Raw genomic sequence first — 7140 nt, forward strand, 5'->3', positions numbered from 1 at the left:
AACCCTGTTAAATTACGTTGGTGACTGCCCAAATCCACACCAATGCCGACGGTGGCTGTAAACTGGCTCGTCGAGTTCTGCCACTCCCCGGACACTCCGTACAGAAATGTCATTCTTACCGTGTGCGGCTTAATGCGTAAGTGTGAGCGAGACGCACTCTGCGCGCTCTCCCCTTTACTCCTTAAGACCATATAAGACTAAAGTAAGACCCAAAGGGGGTGAGGTAGGTGCGGGGCGGTAAGTCACTATTCTACACGTAGTATTATTCTTTATTATTTTCTTGTGTGGTGGCTATTTTGTTGGTGTGGAGTTACGCGTACTGCGATGGATGCGGCCGCGAATTAATATGCATGTTTGACCTTTGACCTAAAAATCGCGTGGTGATTACAATTATTGTGTGTATAGTAAGGTACATATTGGTGGTAATGAGTATAGTCTGTAATACTATTAATAACACGCCACTTCTACATTAGCAGTGATGTGCGGCTCTCAGGAATGTTCCCACTTTCCCGCGCAAAACTTATGTGAAAAGGGCAGATAAGACCTGGGGGGATTAAATTGGACACATCGTTTTAATCAATTGAATTTTCATTCATCTAAAAAATTCAGTAAGTATTGCAATTTGACATTTGTTTGCATTGCGCACTTACTTTTATATGCGCATATGTCAAATTGCATTTTAACTCCCAGAGTACAAGAAACAACAATTTGAAAAAAAAACAACCATTGTTGCTAATTCCCTGTAGACACAAGTTATATCTGTCATTTTCTTATCCGCCAAAAAGGACAGGGACAGGTAATCGACAAACGTTAAATTTATGAAACACTTAAATTTTAAGCACAAATCTAAAACAACCCTATAAAAAAAAATACATTGGCTAATAACCCGACGGAATTAAGTTGACAGCACACGTCAAACGGATTGCATACCAGCGAGATACCTTTTAGATTCGCCTGGGTTATTCATTAATTTACTTGTTCTTCCTAAAATTAAGAGATATCTATCTTCCGTCCCTTTCCTTTTCGACGGATAAGAAAGTGACAAGTATAACCTAAAGTAAAATAAGGTGGTGTCTGCAGGAATCGGGGCCAGTGACTTTACTATTAATATTCCCGGAGACGGCACTGTACACAGCAACGTATTGAAGGGACACTCCGCCCTTCTGATGAAGCACGAGCACATACGAGCATGAAGCGAGTTTCATACACTTGGTCAGGCAGTCGCTTCCATAAAAAGCCGGACTTGTCAAATCTTCAGTTCAGCTAAACGGACTCTGTGAAAACGGGATAACGCTAGGGAGACCACGAAAACTACAATTTGACAACCCAAGTGCACTCAAATGAAAGAGCTAGTGAGTTTTTTAATTATTAACCAAAGGTGATTGGCAGTTTAATAACAATTTAATACATAGGAATTATCGTAAAAATGTTTTCTTAAGGCGAACCTGAATGTTTTCTGTCATTTTGCCACCATACCATGTAATTACAAGCGTTGAAATTGTCAATCTTGATTGCTTTGCGGGGAAACTTTAATTGCTGAAAAGTGGAATTAAAATAAGCTTTCTTAGGGTCCCGTTTCTTGATAGGAAAAGAGACCTTTTATAACATCACTCTTGCCACATCATCATCATCATTAATTTATGAGCCACGCTCTTGTCGGTGCAGCATTTTCCATTCCAGTCTATCAAAGGCCAATTCCTTGACGTCCCTATAAGACACGACGTTAACCTTTTCTTTAATCTGTTCCATGTAAGCTCTTCTTGGTCTTCCCCTTCCTCTCTTTCCTTCTATGATGTTTTTAATAAATTCGTCATGTCTTATTAGGTGTCCAATCATCTTGCCTCTTCTCAATCCTCAATAATCTCAATAATTCAATCCTTCTCAGTATTTGTCTCAATAATTCTCAGTATTTGTCTCTTTTCCCTTACTCTTACTAGCACTTCCTCATTTGTAACCCTTTCTGTCCAACTTATTCTTTCCATCCTCCTCCAACACCACATTTCAAAGGCCTCGAGTCTCTCGCTGTCCTTCTGTGTCAGTGTCCAAGTTTCACATCCATAGAGGGCTATACTCCATACGAAAGTTTTGACACATCTTTTTCTGATTGCTTTGGCAATCTTAGCCTTAAATATGCACCCTTTGTTATGGAAAGCTTGTTTTGCGATTGCTATTCTGGTTTTAACGTCTAAAGTACATCTTGAGTCATTCGTTATTACCACATACCGTTATAATAATGGCCCCGTTTCCTGCAGACACCTCCTAATTTTACTTAAAGTTGTACCAATCATTTTCTAATTCGTCGAAAAGGAAAGGGACGAATGATTGACAACTGTTTTAAAATTAAGAATAACCCTGGCGAATAAAGTAGGCATCTCGCTGATATGCATACCGTTTCACGTGAGCTGGCAACTTAATTCTGTCGGGTTATTGGCCAATGACTGATGAGGAAATCAGTTTGTGATCCCTAATTTGATTAAGACATTACCATGGTGATCACCCGAGTAATCGTTACATGAGCCATGTCAGGGGCCTTTGGTGGCTCAATCATAACCCTGACACCAGGGTTGATGAGGTTAGTATTCTACCTCACAACCCATACGAGAGAAGAAGATGGCGGCTCAATATCAACTCTGACACCAGGGTTGCTAAGGTTGGTAGTTCGTAATCCACCTCACAACACAACCCACACGGTAAAAGAAAACCGGACTATTCGTACGGAACCGTCATATAGCACAGACCTACTCACATTTTATTTCTTTGCGCTTTTTTTATTGGAAGCTTAGAATCTACCCTCCCATTTTATTTGTACAGACGACATTTATCGTTAAATACATACATAGCGGTCATACGCATAACTCTCCTTTTTGTTTCATCGCAGTCGGATGAAAAGATCATTTTCTTCATGGAAATTTATTATGTAAACTTCTTACTTATATGGAAAGGTTTAAAATAAAAAAGTACACAAAATAATTCAAAAAAATACATTTATTGAGATTCCTATTTTAAGATTCCGTCATACATTATTATCACTCAAATATTGAGTAACTTCTTAGCCTAGCATAAAAAATAATCATAAAACCTTTTCATAGGAATGTCTTAAAAAATCCTACTTAAAATTATTTTATCGTCTTTAGAGACTCGTTAGAATAAAAAATAATATCAACGTTGATTCGAAGATTTTTACAGGGCGCCATTTTCTTTTTCACTTTTGAAATTTGACAGCTGTTAGAACTTTCATTAGTTTAGGTATAATCGTACAATAATGTACTTAGCAGCCTTCTTTAAGCTTGTCAAAAACTTACAAGTCAGACTTCCCTACATAAAAGGGATGGATTTAGTCTCTATATAGATACCTAGTTATTATTCAAATGGGACTCTTTGCTTAACCACGATAAAAAATATGTTGTTATTTGCTTAAAGATATGAGAGTGAGAAAAATAGAGATACATTTCATAAAACCCGATTTGAGATGAACAACCACTGGGTCATCATGGGATGACTTAAATCTTAAGTTTACACCTTGAAAATTCGCGCGGAAAATTTTAACGTATGAGCAAGTATAAGAGCGTTCTCGCTAAAACGTCACGCGGATTTTGTGTGATTATTATTAACGCTCTAAATAAAATTTATTCTCTCTTCGCATCTTTTTTTATCGAGCTTAGAACAGTGGTTTCCAATAGGCTATTTTGCACCCTAGTTATAGAATAAGCAATAATACTACGTATAGAACGGCAACTCTCCGCTCCCCACCACCGTCTCACACTGATCAATATTTAAAAGTTAGCGTCCCAAAATTATTTTTGGTCAATGTGTCGGTAGTTCGATTTTTTTTAAAATTAAGACTTGAAGGTAAGTTGTTTACATTATACTAAAACATCAACGTTATGCAGTTAGTAGTTTAATTGATATTCCATTTCAAAGTTATCTCGAAAGCAAAATTATTATAATAAGACCGATTTATTTTTGTTTTACGCTCCTATTCAAGTTAAGTTGGTTAAGATATGAGTGTAAACTGTGAATTGAAAAAAATGGTGCACATTAAGGAAGGTCTGTACTTTTTATTAGTATGAAAATAAAATGTAAAATAGATCGATTTCTATTATAAAAAAAAATTATAGTATAAAGTACTGATTTTTCCTAACTTTTTAAAGTTTAAATTGTGTTACGTTTAAAAATACAAATTAGTACACTATCATTTTGATTCCATTATATAGCAGGGACTATTAGCTATATAAAAATATGTATTTTTTTTGCGGTGATTGCCGGTTTCTGTAGTAAAGTTTCTTTTTTAGGTAATGGTGCCTCAATCAAAAATATTGATTTATTTAATATTTTGTCAATGAATCGACCAGTAAAGCCGCTATCAAAAGACAATAAAGATAAACTACTTAACTATATTTTGGAGACATTAGAAGTATCTAAATTGCATACTACAAGCACGGACGGTCTTCAAAATGTTATTAACACCTTCACTGTAGCAACATCCAGATTTTGGCAAAAATGTTCTCGAAATATTATTAGATTCCGAAATCAAAATAAAAAATGGCTTGAACAAACAGTAATCACCTCTGGTGGGCAAGAAAGTGCACCTTCTATGTCTACATTAAGAGAAGTAGGACGTCCAAAAAAGAGCTTTTGTGACCTGTCTGCTAAAACTAAACGTAGAAGGTTACATGAAGAGATGAAATCGAAAAGTAAAGAAGAACTCTGTCTTGCTGCTTCGATGAAGTTACACTCAGAAGGAAACCGGAGTGCCGCTTCACTTGTCCAGGACATATCTACCTCACCCGACAAAGCCCAGATTGTCAAAGAAATCGGTAAAACGCAGGACAACTGTATATCTTATTCATGTCAAGAAGCTTTGTCGTTATTTACTGAATTAAAATTAACCCGCCATCAATACATTGCATTAAGGGCATCTGCCATCCGTAAAAACTTACGAAACTTGTTTCCTCCTTACTACAAGATTATTGAAGAAAAAAAGAAGTGTTATCCAAAAAGAATTACTATTACAGAAAAGTCAGCGGAGATTCCCCTACAAGATCTTATCGATCACACGGTTTCGCGTATTTTAACACATCAATCGGAAGTTTTGAAAAATGATGACTCAAGTTTAAGAATGACATTCAAGTGGGGTGCTGATGGCAGTGGAAGTCAAAAAACCTTTAAGCAGGCATTCCAATCAGTTGATTCGGATGATTCTTACTTATTTATGAGTTCATTAGTTCCAATTCAGTTAAAATCGATAAATGATCGTGAAAAAGTATATTGGCAAAACCCACGCCCAAATTCCGTGCGATATTGCAGACCCATTAGAATGCAATTTGTTAAAGAAACAGATTCGGTAATTAAAGACGAGTTTACCTATATTGACACACAGATTGAAAAGTTATTGCCATCAAGAGTAGAAATTAATGGCACTTTTTTTACAATTCACCATAGTCTAGTTAAAACAATGGTAGACGGAAAAGTATGTAACACTCTATCTATGAACAGATCTACCCAAAAGTGTTATATATGTAAAGCGTCTTCATCACAGTTCAATGACATCGAAGCAGTACAATCAAGATCATATAATCCTGAGAGTTTGAATTTTGGGTTGTCATCATTACACGCATATATTCGGTTTTACGAGTGCCTGTTACATATATCATATAAAATACCGATACAAAATAAGCAAGCACGCGGAGAAGAAAACAAAAAAATTGTCGCAGACCGAAAAAAACATATACAAACTGAATTTAGAGAACAACTCGGGTTATTGATTGATATTCCTAAACCTGGATTCGGTAACACCAATGACGGCAACACGGCCAGACGCTTCTTTGCAAACCCTGAGATTACGTCAACTATTACAGGCATAAATAAAACTATAATAGAAAGATTTAGTGTCATTTTAAAAACGTTGAACTGTCCCTACAAAATTAACAGTGAAAAAGGGTATAGCGAGGTAAGGAAGACGAAATGGCCCCCATGGCCTATGACGGAATTATCATTTGTATTGGTATTGGCACTCTAAAAGAATACGAAATGTAAGGTCGTTGACCCCTGACCTTGACCTGTCTTTGAGATATTCGAGAAAGCTCGTACGCGCGCCGAGTTTTTTCAAAATTTTTTTTCCGAAAAACTATAAAAGCTAGAAGGATGGGACCAATTGCGTATAATTAGGGATACTTTGAAAAATATTCTGTATTTTTTTTCAGAGTTCTGGTGAAATGACAACTGTGCAAAATAATTAAACAAAATATAAATATATTTTTTTAGTACTGTTCTATTATGTTTACCGCGCCAAAAAAAATATATAATACTCTTTGATTTATATACTTACACCACACAAAAACTGATCAAAATCAAAGAGGCGCTTCTTGAGTAATTATGAATTTACTTAGTGTGCGTACGGCTGGTAGGAACTAATTAAAGAGGTCGTTTTTAGATTAATTATTATAATTACATGTTAAACAGAATTTTAATCATCATCATCACTATTTTCATTTATTACAACATTGATTGCATCATTTGAAAATATTTTCGACAGAATTTCAGCAGGACGTAAAATGCGAGATAGATATCTCGCATGAGCTAAATAATATAATTATTACACTTGCGATATATGAAAATCGACTTGCGAAAATCGTATTTTGGGCAAAAGAAAACCCATTTATGCAAACTGTTTACAATCTGTACTACGAACGGGTTTATAGTTGATTTTGCTGGGCCAATTTATGGTACGGAAAATGATGCCACTATTATGAAGAAAGTGCTACAGGATGCTAAACTTAAAACTCTAGTTCGTAGTACAAATTGTAAACGGTTTGCATAAATGGGTTTTCTTTTGCCCAAAATACGATTTTCGCAAGTCGATTTTCATATGCCGCAAGTGTAATAATTATATTACTTAGCTCATGCGAGATATCTATCTCGCATTTTACGTCCTGCTGAAATTCTGTCGAAAATATTTTCAAATGATGCAGTCAATGTTGTAATAAATGAAAACAGTGATGATGATGATTAAAATTATGTTTAACATGTAATTATAATAATTAATCTAAAAACGACCTCTTTAATTAGTTCCTACCAGCCGTACGCACACTAAGTAAATTCATAATTACTCAAGAAGCGCCTCTTTGATTTTGATCAGTT

This window comes from Pectinophora gossypiella, chromosome 20, assembly GCF_024362695.1.
Source record: "Pectinophora gossypiella chromosome 20, ilPecGoss1.1, whole genome shotgun sequence".
Lineage (NCBI taxonomy): Eukaryota > Metazoa > Arthropoda > Insecta > Lepidoptera > Gelechiidae > Pectinophora > Pectinophora gossypiella.